Below are 15,159 nucleotides of genomic sequence, written 5' to 3'. Positions count from 1 at the left end.
TTTCTGAGATAAAGGCTAGGGAGTCAGGGAAGAAAATTAGGGCATCAACAGGTTTCTAGTCCTCGGGTCAGGGGCCTTAATGTCCTAGTGTCACCAGGGGCTTATCTGCAGTGGGTCCTGGGTGACCTGTCACCCCATTTCACTGTGCAATGTGCCATAAAGCTTTGGGAAAGTAATTGCTGGGTTTCTCTGTATCCCTTTATGAAATGAATACCCTGATTTCCACCTCATCTGTCTCATAAAGCTTCTCTTACCTGGGAATACGTTAAAATGCTCTGAGTTCATTAGAAAAGAAGACTTCTTTTTCCCTGTTTTCCTGTTGTACAAGCTTTTGTGGGCTTGGTAAAAACCAAGTGCATCCCCTTAGACATTTGCATTTGATAGTAATCCTGTAAACACTGGCATTATCAAGATCTTTGAAGTAGCTGTCAGCCTCAAATAGCAAAGTATACTCTTGGTTGAGTAGAATTTACCACATTTCATGCTAGAGAGAAAAATTCGGAAATGAAGAGCTTTTTTTTAAAAAAAAGTTGTGGGTTTTTTTGGGGTGTGTGTGTGTGTGGAATTTATCAGTAGCATTCTGGAAATGAACATTTCCATATCATTACAAGTAAGTTCCTTCAGTGAAATTGCTGTGAAGATCATTACTTTTCTCTAAAATGCACTTGAATTCAGGTAATACAGGAGATAGGCTAATTTTGAGTCTAACAGCCTCAGATCTTTTTCTGCATCTGCTATCAGAGCTATTTTCGTTCCTACTGGCCCCCTCCGGAAGACACAGCCCCAGGCCAGCAGCATGGCCATCCTCCTCACCCCCCAGAGGCCACCCCCCAAGATGGCTGCACGCCTGCTGTGCTCACTGTCCCCAGCCTTCCCTCGCAGCCCAGTGCCACGGCCACAGTGCAGACGTCATCAGCTGCACTTCAAAGCCCTCCCCGCGCCTGTCTCCGTTAAGCTCATGCATATGTTTGAAACAGGCAGGGCGTCCCCTATTCAAATATCAGCATTGTTGCTCCCTGACAAATGGCGTCTGTCTGTCTGTCTGTCGTCTGTGAACGTCTTCAGAAAAATGGGGCTGTCTGGGCTGAGGGATAAAGCCTCCCTCTAATTTAGGACAGAAAAAATATCCTGTGGAGCGGGGCCTGTCCACTGTACTCTTCTTCCCCTTTAATCCTGAAGCCGGGTTTTTCCCTGATAAAATTCATTTCCGACGGTTAAAATCTCTCCACCTGCTCTTTCATGGCATTTTACTATTGGCCTTCACAGATACAATTGTTGTCAGGGATTAGCACATCATGTATTACAGAGCAATCTGACTCTCAACAAGGTGACAGGCTTCCCAGCATGATCACACTTGGCTACAGCAGTAACCTGTGTACAGATTCAAGATCATGTTCTTAGGACTGATGCTCCGAGTGGGAAACTCTTAAGAGGTGTGAAAGTAAATGTCCATAGAGATGGTAATAAATAGGCAGACTGTGCTAAGGGAGTTTGTCTGTGTTGTGTTTATTTTCTTCAGTCTTCCCAAGGAAGAATGGATTTACTGATAGACCTTTTACACAATGGGCTTGAAATTAGTATGTATTTGTTTTTGACAAAGTGAAAGCCGCTCAGTCCATGGAATTCTCCAGGCCAGAATAGAGGGGATCTTCCCAACCCAGGGATCGAACCCAGGTCTCCCTCATTGTAGGCAGATTCTTCACCAGCTGAGCCACAAGGGAAGCCCTTGTTTTTGAAAATCAACAGTCACATTTTTTTTTTTACCTGAGTATATAGAGCTTTACAGGCTTTCCTGATGGCTCAGCAGTAAAGAATCCACCTGCCAATGCAGGAGATGAGGGTTTGATCCCTGGGTCGGGAAGATCCCCTGGAGGAGGAAATGGCAACTCATTCCGGTATTCTTGCCTGGGAAATCCCATGGACAGAGGAGCCTGGCTGGCTACAGTTCGTGGAGTCTTAAAGAGTTGGGCGGTAGAACTAAACAACAACAGTTTTGCAGTTTACAAAGCATCCCAACATTCCTATAAACCAAGGGACAAGAGCCAATTATGTATTGATTTTTTTAACAATGACATGCTGTGACTCATGAGCCTTCGATATTCAAAAGATGCTCTACGTCTTTATTTATGCTGACTGACCAACAACCCTTCCAGAAGCAAACTGGACTGTCTTTCAGAGTTTCCAGTGGTCTTATGTTTGTAGAGCCTGAATTTCTGACCATACTGGGGTCAGTTCAGAATTAACTCCCAGTGGAGTTGTTAAGCTCATACTCAAATATCTCTCTTCTGATAAAGGAAGTAGAGGCAGGACCTACGCAACCATCAGATATTCCACTGGCTCGTTCGGCCGAGCCCTGAGTATGCAACATGCTTTCCACTTGGGGATGAGATGCTCACCCTGGAGGAGCTCAAAGACAGGTGCACCGTGCTTGTGTGGGTGCTTAAAGGGAGGTTTGAAAGATGGTCCTAGGGAACTATGGTAGAGCTGGGCGGGTTGCTCACTAACCTCTTTTCTCTCTCCCCAAAGACTACTCTCTCCAACTTTCTTTGCTGTTTTAAACTTTTATTGTAAGTCACTGAGATTTCTGGGTTTATTTGTTTTAGCAGCTAGCAGTCACCTTACCTAATACATCAAGCTTTAAATTTCCATCCAATCCTGAGAGTCTAGGATTCTAAATCATGAGAGACAAGGTTCAGTACTGGTGACTTGCTCACCACTTACAGTTGATTTTCCTTGTTTTTCTCTCTTTCTGGTTTTCCACAGAATTTCCATTATCCACTTTTTGATTGTTTTTTTTTAGTAGGACTGCCAGTTTACTCAGAGATCAGGAAGTGGCTCATCTGAGTTTAGCCTATCCAGTCACCCAGCTTAATAGCACACTTCTTAGGCATGTGCTCAGCTTCCTGTGGTTGGACCCAGGTCAGGGGGGTAGGCTGAGCGCATGGGACAGCGAGGGTGGGACAGCCCCGAGATGTGGTGATGAGGGGAGGCATCTGACAGAGACCGAAGAGGGGACAGGGCAGTGGGATTGTGGTGGCCTCCAAGAATTACCCACAAGGGACGGCCAGGCTTGGATTCCCTCATAAGACTGTTCAAGGTCTATTTCCCTGCACATTGACTCCTGCAGAAGCCAAGTAAGCAAGTGCTAACTGACTCTAACATTCCTTCTGGTGTTTCCAAGTGGGTCCCTAACACACTGCACAATCGTTAGGTAATTAACAGAAGCAGAGAGTTCAGAACTTTGGAGAGGGACTTAATGAAATTTGTTTTTAATAGTAACTACTTATTGATAAACCAAGGGAGTTGGCTCTAATTAACATAAACCTCTTTCATGAGAGATTGTGTGTTAGTGGTAGGCTAAGTCTGAATGGGGCTGACCTTCAAAGGGGAGAAAAAGAAAACACTTTAAAATGCATCATTCTGAAAAATCCTGTTTTTTGTTTTGGAACCTTTTTAAAAAATCATCATCATCAGATTTAGAATTTCAATAAAGGTTAGAATTCTGGCTCAAGAGATTGAAACTCTTGACTAATATCCTGATTCTTTCTTTTAATTTTATGATAGAGGGTGATGAATGAGTCTGCTCAGTCTCTTGTCTGGAGTGTGTGTGTGTGTGTGTGTGTGTGTTCAGGGGGGTTACCAAAGAATTTCACATATAATCATTTTTGTCACATTATATTTGTCAATGACTCGACACAGTCAATGTGTGATCATATTCTCATAAACATGTGTGAAGATTGGAGTGCTTTATTTAAAAGTGTGCCCTGTTTGAATATGTTTATTTACCTGAAGGCTTTTAATAAAGTGCTTCCTGTGTACAGTTAGATGATTTTAATAAGCACTGAAGGCGAGGCAGTGATTCAGCTGTGGTGTGTGGTATTTGTGGTTTCTTCCCTCTTCTTTTTCTCAACCCTTTGATGTTGCTAAGATCTGCACTAATATCAGTTGCTGTTGACATCCCAACCAACAAATATATTTAGCACAACACACCAGAGGCTGCAATGTAAAGGTTTTAATTAACCTGCAGGGAATTTTCTAAGATCACAGATTTAAAAAAAAAAAAAAAAATAGAGGCAGGAAGTTCCCTAACAGGCATTTTCTCCTGACTTCTGGGCGTGACCCCAGAGCAGGGGTGACCTCTGACCCAGCAGTGTAAGGTCATAGGTTACCATTAAAAAAGGTCACTCTGAATGACCCAATGCAATGAGCCTGTCCTGCCGAAAAGTACACGGGACAACCACTAAATGTATTGCTACGATTAGTCTGAAATTTCAAAAGCTCACCAGCCCCAGGTGAAGCCGTGGGAGGATGGTACCACGCCGTCCTTGCTGACTTCCTCTCATCACTAGCAGGCCCGCCTCCCTGCCCAGGGCCTGTGCCCTCCTGCTGCTCCCTCCTTTTCTGGGTGCCAGGAGCCCTGTCCCTGCAGCCAGCCCCATCCATCTCTCTCCTCCCACAGAGGCCCGAGCCTGCCCATGGGGTGCCCGTCCCTGCACTCTGCTTTCCCACATGACGAGCATGTCCAAATTCCATATATCTTTTCAGTGTGTTGCGTTGACTCCTTAAGCCCACACTCTATGGTGGGAGTTAGTATGTCTACCCTATAAGTAAGGAAGCTGGGGGGAGAGAGGCCAATTCTTCCCCTCCCTCATGTCTTCTTTTTTCTCCCAACTTTACTTCAAATTTTTTTATATATTGGAGTATAGTGGATCAAGCTTCCCAGGTGGCACTAGTGGTAAAGAACCTGCCTGCCAATTCAGGAGACATAGGAGATGAAGATTCGATCCCTGGGTCATAAAGATCCCCTAGAGAAGGGCGTGGCAACCCACTCCAGTATTCTTGCCTGGAGAATCCCATGGACAGAGGAGCCTGGTGGGCTACAGACTATGGGTTTGCAAAGAGTCAGATATGACTGAGTGTGCACAGAATTGCAGAATATAGTTGAATAACAATTTTGTAGTATATATATATATGTGTGTGTGTGTATAATTTCTATATATTCTTGATATCAATCATTAAACAGCATATACCAGAATATCTCCTGGTGAGTGGTTTGTATTTTTTGATTTGTCTGTGCCACATGTCATGTGGGGCCCTAGTTATCTGACCAGGGATTAAAACACGTCCCCCTTGTTGGAGGCGTGGAGTCTTAACTGCTGTACCACCAGGGAAGTTCCTTGTGTCCTCTTTCTTGAGGGGGGTTTCCTGGAAATAATTACTGCTTCCCTCCCCACTCCTTCCCCAGAATCCTCTCTTGTTTGGATGCAGTCCACCACAAGATCCTGCCCATTCTTCATTGGACTCTCCAGTCCCACAGCCAGTCGACGCAAGTTGGCATTGATCATCTTCCCCAGGTGATCACCGTGAGTGCACAGGGGCTAGATGATGGGGGTGATGAGGCTGGTGCACACCAGTGACCAGCTGCTGGGTGCCACGCAACCCAAGGCGGGAAGAAGACAGCATCACCCTAGAGCCAGGAAGAGAAGCCCCTTCCCCTTGCATGCCTCTTGCAGAGCTCTTTGCTGACAAAGCTTAATATTGCATTTGCTGCACAGGAGAAGTGCTTAAAGCTTTCTTATCACAGAGCAGGTGAAGAAGTGTGTATTTGAGGCTGATGGGCAGTAGGTGTAGAGCTGGACCCTGGCCTGTGGCTGCTCCTGCATCTGGTTCACAACGCTCCTCTGATTCTACTCTAGCCTCTGATCTTCTGGACTTCAGGAAAGTGTTCCTCCTTCTCTCTTCTTGGTCAGATTCTATCCATTTCACTCAAGGCCCCGGCAGGCATCCGTGGACAGCCTCCTGACTGTTCTCTCACTGTGGTTCAGCCAGTTCTGAGACATAGGCTCTGGTCATTTCCTGATGGTGTCCCTAATAAGACTGTAAGTTTTTTGAGAACAAGGGCAGACTCTCTTTCCCTGTGCTTTCCTCTGGGGCCTGAAACTATGCTTTGCTCTCATAGTCCCCCCGATTGATAATATGATGTGATTGATGGATGGTCTGGAGACTTCTGGGTTGGGGTGTTACTTGGGGGAATGTTTAGAAGTCTCTAGAAAAAAAATCCAGCGGCTACTTCTTTCTTCACTTATTCCCAAGACTCAGCCTGCGTGTTCACAAGAGATTGAGAGCTTCCTTAACATTCAGCACTCTGTACTTCCCTTCATAGGAAGCAGGGTTATTGCAGTGCACCAATTAATAGCATGTAACTTCCTCCCTTAATTCTGCACGCCAGGCAAAGGAGATGCAGAAACGTCAGGAATGAGAAAAATGATCTTGCTCACTCTGACCTGAGTCTGGTTAGGAAAGAATATCTTATTCTTTATTTTTTTTAAAATCGCTTTTTGAAAACAGAGTGGCTTTAATAATAGAGGCTTATTTCTCAAGATGAAATACTAGAAATCATGAAGAAATGGAGAAGGAGAACGACCTGGGTGCCTTTATAAGAGACAGTTTGTCGGATCAGGGCCGCTTTGTCTTATTACTCTGTGTTTTCCCGAATGACCCGTAAGTGAGTCTCAGATCACTCTGATCTCGGCCTCCACAACCAGGACTAGGATAGATGAAAAGCTTTGGCCTGTGCAATGGGTCACTTGTTTGTCAAGCAAGGCTCCTCTGCCCTCTCGCTGGCATTTCCAGACAGTCCTTTAGAAGTTATCAATTTCCTTTTATACCTGTCTGAGGTCTTTCCAGACTCCCTCCTCCTGGACTCAGCTGATGTTCCTCCTTTTTGTTTCCTCAGCATTAAAAGAAGTGTGTGTGTATAAATACCTCATATCACTCTGCGTTGTAATTGGTAATTACATTTCCTTCTGAAATGTGCCACCTTTAACTATAGATCCCCCAGGATCTCAGTCTGTAACTTGCACATAGAAAAGCCTCAGTCATTATTATTGGAATGAACGGATGGTTGAATGAGGAAGCAGGCATGGTTCTGTTGGTTCTGTTGGTTTTGTTTGTTTTTTGCTTTTAGTCGCTAAGCGGTGTCCGACTCTTGTGACCACATGGACTGTAGCCTGCCAGGCTTCTTGGTCCATGGGATTTTCTAGGCAAGCATAGTGGAGTAGCTTACCATTTCCTACTGCAAGGGATCTTCCCCACCCAAGGATAGAACCTGTGTTTCCTGTATTGGCAGGCGGATTCTTTGCTACTGAGCCATCAGGGAAACTTAGTTCTTTTGGTCTCCATGTCAGTCCTTATAAGGAAACCTGCTGGCTCTGCTTAGATTGTGTTTCCACCCCTGGACCAAGGACGGTGTTCGATGCGTTCAGGAGTTTGGCAGAGTCTGATTGGCTTATTTGCTATCTGTTGCTTCATCACAAATTGCTCCCATATTTAGCAGCTTAAGACCTTCATTATCTCAAATAATTTCTCTGGGGCAGGAATCTGCCTCCAGCTTTGCTGGGTGGCTCTAACTCAGGGTCTCTCACAAGGGTGCAGTCAGGTTGTCGACCAGGGCTGCCGTCTTGTCAAGGCTCACCTGGGGCTGGACCAGCCGCTTCTAAGCTTGCTTGTCCATGAGGTTCTTTGTGGGCTTCCCCAAATGGCCTCTCCTGAGCTCACCTGAGTGTCCTTTCCACGTGGCAGCTGGCTCCCCCAGAGTGACCGATCCAGGAGGGAAAGAGGAGAGGAGAGGGGGAGAGAACAAACCCAATAGAGGAGACACAGTCTTTTACAACCTAATCTTGGAAGTGACATCCCATCGTTTCCTTTGTTTTCTGTTGATCACATGGCCCAGCTCTGGTCCCCTGATGGTGTGGCGCTGTGCAAGGAGGCAAGGTCATGGGGGTGGGTCATCTTGGCAGCCACCCCACCTCAGACACAGGCACAGGTCATGTTCCTTCCCGTACGCAGAAGGCATTAAGGCCGGACAGATGAAGGACTGGCAGCTCTGGGAAGTCACAGGGGGTGAGGAAGAACATTTCCCAAAAGGAAGTCATACGGTGGAAACAAAAAGTAGAACGGCTGCCACGAATGAATATTTAAATTAGCTTGTTTCAAAGCAGGGCAGGGGACGGTCTAGCTGAAAGCAGTGCCATGAATCATTCCTTCCTACCTGCAGATCATCATTCGTCCCTTCAGGATCTTTTTCTACTGCGGACTGATGTTCCCGGTCAGCATTTATTTGTGCAAAGGTGCTCCCAAGCAATTCAACTGCTGATTTATAAATAGGCTTTTGTAGATTTTGGGAGTAGACCAATATTTGAGTGTATAAATTGCTTGTATAAATTGCTCTGACAGCTGCTTACTTTCTCTCTAGAGCTCTCCTTTCTTCGGTGCTCTTGTGACTTTTTTTTTTTTTTTTTTGGTGATGTAGAGCAGAGAGAAAGCATCAGCTACATCCTAGTATGTTTCCATTAGAGAGAGGTAGGGTGCGGGGCTGGAGCAGCCCCAGGAATGGGGTTCAGCTGAATGCACTACAGGATTAGAGGGGGCTTCCCAGGTGGATCAGTGGTGAAGAAACCCACCTGCCAATGCAGGAGACACAAGAGACGAAGGTTCGATCTCTGAGTCAGGAAGATCCCATGCAGGAGGGCATGGCAACCCACTTCAGTATTCTTGTCTGGAGATCCCCATGGACAGAGGAGCCTGGTGGGCTACAGCCTGTGGGGTTGCAAAGAGTCAGACACGACTGAAGCGGCTTAGCGTGCACACGCAACTTCCAAAGTAGGTCTTTTGATCCTGTGCATCAGAATAGATTTTCTGTACTTGTGTTCCCTGGAGACTGTGTGGGATAAGTAAATGCTGTTTTCTCATTAGGGATTAATGGCATACAGAGGCAAGGGGATTTTTGAGACTTTGGTTGAAGTACCGCCAGCCCCTGAGCCATCCTGACACCCCACTGCTCCCAGTAATAAGAAACCACCGTTTGTCTTCCCACTGCCCTGCCGGTGAGAAGGCTGCCAGGTATCGCATAGCCAACACCCCAGAGAGTTGATTGAAGATTTGGCATCCTTGGAGTCTTCCTCCAAAGCTTTTGGAAAGTAATCATAACAATGTCGAAAATGAGTTACTCAGGACTAAAAAGAAGTCTTGCTAGGCTTCATCACACAAATGGAGACCTTGAATCCCCTCACTTTCTCAACTAATGAAGGCAGAGATGCTACATGTGGGACCTTGTGTTACTTTAGCTGGATCTTACATAAATCCTGTGTTGTCATGTTGGGCACCCTTCAACACTGACTCTTTTGTGCAGCGTGGGAGAAGATGCTTCTGACTTGGGGCAGCTCAGTGCATTGCCAAGCTGAGATCAGTATTTTTCAGGTCTCTGGAGAGGGGGGGGCTTCCCAGGTGGCTCATCGGTAAAGAATCCGCCTGCCAATGCAGGAATCTGCCTGCCAATGCAAGAGATGTGGGTTTGATCCCTGAATTGGGAAGATCCCCTGGGGAGGGAAAGGGCAATCCACTCTAGTATTCTTGCCTGGGAAATCCCATGAACAGAGGAGCTTGGCAGGCTACAGTCCATGGAGTTGCAAAGAGTCGGACACGACTTAGCGACTTAACAACTGTTAGAGTTTCCAGGAACACAGTGACCTTGCAGTATGGCAATGGACTGGCCTTCATAGTGAATCATCAAAAATGATTAAACATTTTCAATACTCCCCTATTTGTTTTGTCCCTGGCAATTCCCCTTTCATTTTCCAGATAACTGGACAGAGGTGAGTCAAGAGGGTGAAAAAAGCAATATCATTTGCAAATATCCTCCCTGTTCCCTGCCGCATCTCAGCACAGTCAAAGGGGAGAGGAAGGAGGAGGTCGCATGTATTGAATTTGTCATCTTATGCTGCATCTCATGAGGCTTGATGTTTCTGTTTTACGATTGTAAGACCCAGAATATTTGGGCAAAAAATTATCTATGGCTAGTTGGAGTCATAGAAAGGCAGCCACCCCCATGGGTTAGGTGTGGGTTAGGCGTGGCATCTTTGCTGGAGGAATGTCTGGGGTATGGTCTGCCTATGTCTGTGTCCCCGTTATTTCCCCCTGTTCTTAGACTCTGGCTGTTCTGCTCACCCATGTTCCTCTCCCTGTTCCCTGATCCTAAGTGGCAGGGCTTGGATAGGAAGGAGCTGATGGCAAGACTCAGGCCAGCCCATGAGGCAGCTAATTATAAAAAGGTTGCAGTCTTAGGCTCTGGGCTCAGACAGTCCTCAGTTCTAATTCTACTAGCTGTGTAAGCTTGGGCTAGTTACTTAACTGCTCTGGGCTTCTCTTTTCTATGTGGACAATGGAGATAATCATAGTACCTCCTTAACCTGTGGGGCCAGAGTGAGGACTAAGTCAGATAGAGCAGTGGATGGGTCTACTGTTTTCTATTTTTGGTGGGTTTAATATCAGGTTTTATTATGGGTAGATTGGTGGGTAGCAACCTTACAAATCCTTTGTTTCTTTAATTTGCACTTAAGCTAGATTGGATATGTTTCTGCTCCTAAGAGCCAGATTATTATTCACATTAAACTTTTCCTTCAGTCTTGTCCATCTCAGTGAATGAATCCACCCGAAGCACCTACTCTTCTTGTTTCAGTGCCCAGTGTAGGATCCTCCCCATAACTGTCACCCTTCACAGCCCGGGGGCAATGGGATACAGGATGGCTGAGCTGGAGGGACCTTTCTGCCTACACAGGCCTTTGCCAGAAGGAAGGGTGCCCCTCCCTCCCTGGCTCTTAGGGGTCAGAATCCAATGTTGTTGTTGTATGGGGCTTTTTTTCTTTCCAGGAGGAGGAGTTTTTAAACGTTCCACAAGCTTTGTCTTAGGAAATCAGGGGACCCTGGACACCATCCTTGGAATTACCTGCCACTTGCTGTCTGACTGGAAGAATCAGAGCTCCAAAGACTGCCACCTGGTCTTTCTGGAGAAGGTCTGCTCAGGAAAGCTTTATGAGGCTGCAGGCTGACAATTTATCCTATCCTTTGACTGGGTTTTTTGTTAAAGAAAGAAAGGTAATAATTGTGAAATGCAGCCTGCAGGGAGTAAACAAAATACTTCTGTGCTTAATAAGCCTTTCATTCATTTTCTTAATCTCCTGCTAGGATTTTTTTCTTTACTTTTTTTTTTTAGTGGAAAAATCATTTTGTCCATATTTTTCCTCACTGAAAGATCTCAGTAGAAGAAATATTCCAGGATGTTGGGTCCTCTGCCCTTCTTTCTCCTTCCTAAAGCTCTGCTTTAATTGCCCCAAAGCACTGCAGCCAAAACCCAGTTAGAAATAAAAGAGGGCTGGAGTAGAGCGCCCCACCTGCCCAGGGAGCGTCTGTCCCCACTGCCTGGGGTGACACACAGTGGGGCAGGCTCTGCCCCGGACCTCAGAACACTGGCATTGAGTGTTTCATGCCTGGAACTTTCTGCCGACTCTCAACACACTTGTGTGCATGTCCAGCTCTGCCCAGGAAGCTGGAGCCCTGTACGTGGGGTGCTGGGGGTGCACCTGCCGGCCAAGCTCATCAGATGTAGGGGGAACCAAGAGAACAGGCACGAGCCTTTTTCAGTCCCACAGGGGAGGTGATATCCGGGGTCCCAGGCAAGGCATTCCAACAGCTGTGATGCATCCGAGGGTCTTGGTGGGGACTTGCTCTTCTCTGGATGCTGAGGGTCCAGGGAAATCGTTTAGAAAGTATGTTCTGACAAAGTCTTCCTTCACAATCATGTTTAAGACTGAACTCAGTGGAAAACAACAGAGGGAGGTGGAAGTGGAGGACCGGGTACTACCAAGCAGTGCCCTCACCCAACTGCACCTGCCCGGCCTCCCTGGGTGGATCTCCAGGGAGTGAACCGGGCTCTGCTTCTCCCTGTATCGAGGCTGGCAGCCTGGGGCTGTCAGACAGACCATGGTCATCCCGAAGCTACAGAGGAGAGGCCGTGAAGTCCAGCCTGCCCAGGCCTTGCTGAAGTGTGGACGCCAGCCCCCAGCTCCCGACCCCCACCTTTCTACCCACATTAGAGACGCTCTCAATGACATCATCCCGCACATCCTTTTGTTTGCTTGCATTTGCAGCCAGGACTAAAGCCCAACCATTGTTTTGGTCATTCAGCATTTGGAACGTGTTCCTTTCCTGCTTTCCGGCGACGGTGTCTAAATGACACCGCTAAATGTAAAGGAAGCAGTCAGATCTCTGGCCCCGCCTAGGGTTTACAAATGAATGACAGTGAGGGCGGCATCCCTTGCCCACCCCTGGCATTCAATTCACTCAGGCATCAGTGAGCTCACCTCCCAGGACTGGCACCTCAGCGACCTCGCTCGAATAACTTTCTAGGCAGAGACAGAAGTGACAGCCCGTCCTGAACCATCATGTCACTCCCCAACACCTGCCGGATGTAGACAGCCTCCGATCTGAATACAACCGCATCCGCATACATCCAGCGCGCCAAGCCTGGCATTGCAGCCTGTGAGCATCAGGCCCCTGCTGCCTTTCCAGCCTCCTTCCCGGCCTGCGTGTAACTCTCTCCATTCTTTCCTGAACATTCTCTGCATCATCCCACCTCAGGGTTTTTGTTGAAGGCCTTGCCTCCACTGAAATGCCCTTCCTCCATCCTTATCTGTTGAAATCCCACCATTCTGAGAAGCACAATTCAAATGCTATTTCCTTGATGAAGGCTTCCGGGATTTCCAAAGCCAGAAGTGATTCTGGGCTTCACTGTGACTTTCTGAATTTCCCCCTCCTTGTCCATCTCAGTCCCTAGTTATCTCAGCAACCCTTATCTTTGGTGTGGGTCTTCAGCTTTCTGGACCAATTTTTGCTCCATAGACATCCACTGAAAGTCTTCAAGTTCCAACTACTATGTTAGATGCCGGGAACACGATGAGTGAGAGATGGAATCTCTCTTCCCCTTTGAGGATGTCCGAGTGCACTGAGCAGACGGGCAGATGAACACTAATTGTGATGAAATATACTGATACACAGGAACACGGCTCTGGGATTACGCAGGGATGGACAAGGGCCCAGTGCTTTGGAAGTTCCCTGTGCGTCCAGGGAACCATCGCTAGTCTCTGAGTGGCCGGGAGACAAGCCCATATAGAAGCATGATGGGAAGAGAAGCTGGGATGCAATGTTGGTGATGATTAATTTTAGGTGTCAGCTTGCTGAGCCAAAGTACCCAGATATTTGATCGAATATTATTTAGATGTTTCTGTGAAGGCTTGTTTTAGATGAGGTTAATATATAAATCAGTGGACTTTGAGTAAAGCCGATTACCCTCCATAAGGTGGGTGGTGGTAGTGGTTGTTCAGTCGTTAAGTCATGTCTGACTCTTGGCGACTCCATGGATTGCAGCACGCCAGGCTTCCCTGTCCTTCACTATCTCCTGGAGATGGTGAGCCCCATCTAATTAGTTGAAGGTGTTAATAGAAAAGAGAATGACCTTCCTGGGAAAAGAGGGAGTGCTGCTGGCAGATTGCCTTTAGAACTCAAGCTTCAGCATCAGTTCTTCTCTGGGTCTCCAGCCTGCTGGCCTACTCTGCAGATCTTGAACTTGCCAGTCTTCACAATCAATGAGCCAATTCTTGGAATAAATTTTTCTCTCTCTCTCTGCCCCTCCCTGGCAGCAGTGGGGTTCTGTCACGTAGCCAACAGTAAGGAGTTTTTGTCCCTTTACCTGCAAAGCTTGGAAAGCGGTTCCTTTCTTTCAATTCCCAGACTCAGATTGGGCTTTGTCCCTAGGAACTGCTGGGAGTGTGTCTTGCCTCATCCCTCCTGCTCCTTCCCATCCAGCAGAAGGCTCTGTTCTGCTCTGCCTGCCCCGGGAGCTGGCTCCTGCGTCCTGGGAGCTAAGTGAAGGAAGTGCGGGTGTGGACTAGGCAAGCCCCCAGGTGGAGATGCTGGCCTGGGCAGGCTCAGTCACAGGCGGGGCTACATGGCGAGAGCTTGTTGAATCCTGTCTACTTGCTGATAAGCATCCGGAAATCAGTGGCCTCCACAGGGTGCGATGGGGAGACCCAGGATTTGGCTTCTGAGCTGTATGGAGACTTTGGGACTTTCCTGCCCAGGGTGAGTGAGGTACTGGTGCACTACGAAATAGCCTGGCTCCACAGACTGGACCCAACCTGTGAGGACGCAGATGCTCAGACTTGAGGTAGTTGGATCTTGGAGGAGCCCTGAAGTTCAGGGTCACGGGTCCCCCCCTCTAGGGGTGTCACTTAATCCCATGCCACTGGTGAAGGAGGCTGATTCTTCCCTGTCGCTGTCAGGTCAGGCTCGGGGGCTGGAGGGGACCAGCCGTGGCCGTGGGGGGCTGGAGACGGCCAAGGCAGGGGAAACGAGGTGGGGCTGACAGTTGTCCTGGTATCACGTAGACTTTCTTAAATTAGCTGTGGAGAGAGGAAATAGGAAAGGAGAGCCAGAAAGTCAGCAGTCAGACTTTTCCATACCATCTGTGATGGGAAGCAGAAGGCTGCCAAGAGAAGCCATGTGCTGAGGCTAATTGGTGGAACTTCAAAGCAGAAGTAACACGCCGTCCTGCCAAACAAGAGGCTTTTCTTTTCTTTTTCCTTCCTTCCTTTTTCCTTCCTTCTTCCCTCCCCCCTCCCTTTCTTCTTTTCTTTCTCTTTTAAACACATAGCTCTATAGAGCCTCAAAAGTGATAGCACTACTAAGAAAATACAGATCTAACATTTGGGGAACTAGGAGAGGAAGCGTGTAAGCTAAAGAGCCAAGATTAAACTGAGCCACAGTGGATGGTTCTGTGCAAGGCAATGCTAACTTTGAGTGTAGGAGTTCGACTTTTTAAAATCTTGCCACAAGTTGGATTTCTAATTTGTTGCACCATTTTAAGGAATGTTGTTCTTCAGAGAAGAGAGTCACTAGTGGGTCATTTTTTGTTGTTGTTTAGTCACTAGGTCATGTCTGACTCTTTTGTGACCCCATGGACAGCAGCCCGCCAGGTTCCTCTGTCCATGGGATGTCCCAGACAAGAATACTGGAGCGGGTTGCCATTTCCTCCTCCAAGGGATCTTCCCCAACCCCAGTACTGACCCCATGTCTCCTGCACTGGCAGGTGGGTTCTTTACCGCTGAGCCACCAGGGAAGACTTATGGCCTCCTTACACGCCTTAATTTCTTACTTTATTTTTATTTTTTATTTTTATTTTAAAAATGTTTTAAATGAATTTTTACCAGGGTGTAACTGCTTTACAATGTTGTGTTACTTTCTGCTGTACAGCCAAGTGAATCATCT

At 47.2% G+C, this 15,159-nt stretch overlaps 1 protein-coding gene across 1 annotated transcript in view; it reads left to right on the top strand.

Annotated features, from left to right (window-relative positions):
- CD83 (CD83 molecule) overlaps positions 1-15,159 on the top strand; it is a 176,498-nt gene that overhangs the window by 74,600 nt on the left and 86,739 nt on the right. The gene's annotated exons all lie outside the window — the stretch shown is intronic.

The sequence above is a fragment of the Giraffa tippelskirchi genome, chromosome 8, assembly GCF_054371585.1.
Source record: "Giraffa tippelskirchi isolate mGirTip1 chromosome 8, T2T-mGirTip1v1.2.pri, whole genome shotgun sequence".
Classification (NCBI taxonomy): Eukaryota; Metazoa; Chordata; class Mammalia; order Artiodactyla; family Giraffidae; genus Giraffa; species Giraffa tippelskirchi.
This window is presented reverse-complemented; position numbering and strand designations above follow the sequence as displayed.